The following is a 1887-nucleotide window of genomic DNA, read 5'->3' as shown; positions in this document are numbered from 1 at the left end:
ATGTCGATCGACAGACATACCATGTCGATCGACAGACATACCATGTCGTTCGACAGAAAGACCATGTCGATCGACGGGTATTTATGATAAACTGATAGGATTTGATCGTAACTCAACCGACGTTGCTGATAAGTCGGTTTCTACTGCTGATAAGTTGACTGGCGAAGTCGTTAAGTAGACTAATACAAAAAAGGAAAGGAGAAAGTTGCTAAGACACAAATAGCTGCTAAGATTTCGTTTCCTAGCCGACAGTTGCATTCCAAGCTTGAGCAACAATTTGGGAAGTTCATCAAGCTGGTCAAGAATCTCCAGGTATCCGTTCCATTCACAGAACAAATTACTTAGGTACCTTCTTATGCTAAATTTATGAAATAAATTTTGACTCGCAAGAGAAGTTTTGATGAGGTAGAGACTATTGCTTTTATAGAGTAGTGTAGTGCATTCCTACAAAACAAATATCCACCTAAGTTGGCTGACCCAGGTAGTTTTTCTATCCCCTGTTCCATAGGCACCCCATACTATAGATGATGCTTTATGTGATTTGGGTGCCAGTGTTAGTGTCTTATCTTTATCTTTAGCTAAAAAGATAGGTTTAACTGAGTTTAATACGCTAATATGACTGTCCAAATTGCAGATTGTTCCTTGTCTCGATCTTTAGGTATCCTAGAATATGTTCCTGTGTGGGTTGGGGGGTTCTTTATACCTGTTGATTTTATTGTGTTGGACATTCCCGAGGATACCTACACCCCTATTATATTAGGGAGACCATTTTTGCACATTGCTGGTGCAATTATTGACGTAGGAGCCAGGACTCTGACATTTATGGTGGGGGGTGATAAATTAACATACATAGAGTCTAATGTTCGTAGGGTACCTATGAAAGTTGTACCTTGTCATGTTGTTTCCCCTGTAGAATCTGTTAAGGTAGCTGATAGTCCTATAGTTGAGTCATGTCTTGTTATTGCTGTGACACCTCCGCCCCATGTTGGGAGCAAGATAGAGTACCATACTGTTGTTTCTCTTTCTCTAGGACATGACATGTTGAACTCCTACAAGGATTTGGGAGATGGAATTGGTGCTTTGGGTCCAAAGTTTATAGCTGGAGATGTTGATTATGGCAGAATGCTAAGAGATTCGGTGTCGTGTGCAAAGAAGGAACACCCGAGGGGTAAGTGTAGTGAGTTAGCCTGTGCGACGGTATGCCCTTCTATTTCTGAAGAAGAGGTAAAGTGGTGGCCTATAGCCAAGATAAAGAATGCTGAGAGTACCTCATTCAGCCAACAACCATGTTGTGGGCTGTTCAACTGTTTTGGTAAATGAGGTGACAAAGGTCGAGCGAGACCATAAATACCAGCGCTGACCGGGAGGCAACCCGGAATGTAAAAGTTTTTTATAAGTGTGCTTTCTTTTAGTTTTTAATTAGCATGTTAGTGTGGTTTTAATGAATATAGTTCTGGGAAGAGACTTAATTTTTATTTGAGTTTCACGTAGGTCCTTATATGCGTGATGTTATTTGACGCTGATGACTCGGATCTTACGGGTGTTAATTAGTGGCGGCTGGCTACGACCTCCCTATATTTGATGCTGGTTTGGGGAGGTCTGTCTCGCGCTTATTGTGAGTCTCTTTTCCTAATTTATATTCATTTGCATTCGTCTTGTTCGTATGTCCCATCCCCTATATTTTGATGCTGCTGATTGTTTGCTGTACACAATGAGGGCATTGTGTGATTTGGTTTAGGGAGGGTATACATATGTCTGTGTTGCATCTATATGCATATTTCTTGCATTTCTGCATTTATTTATTTCAAAAAACCAAAAAAATTGAAAAAAATGAAAAAATACAAAAATATGTTTGCTTTTTTGTAGTGTTTTAGTTGAGTCAAGAGT

This window comes from Silene latifolia, chromosome Y (genome assembly GCF_048544455.1).
Source record: "Silene latifolia isolate original U9 population chromosome Y, ASM4854445v1, whole genome shotgun sequence".
Taxonomy (NCBI): Eukaryota; Viridiplantae; Streptophyta; class Magnoliopsida; order Caryophyllales; family Caryophyllaceae; genus Silene; species Silene latifolia.
Note: the sequence above shows the minus strand (reverse complement) of the source record.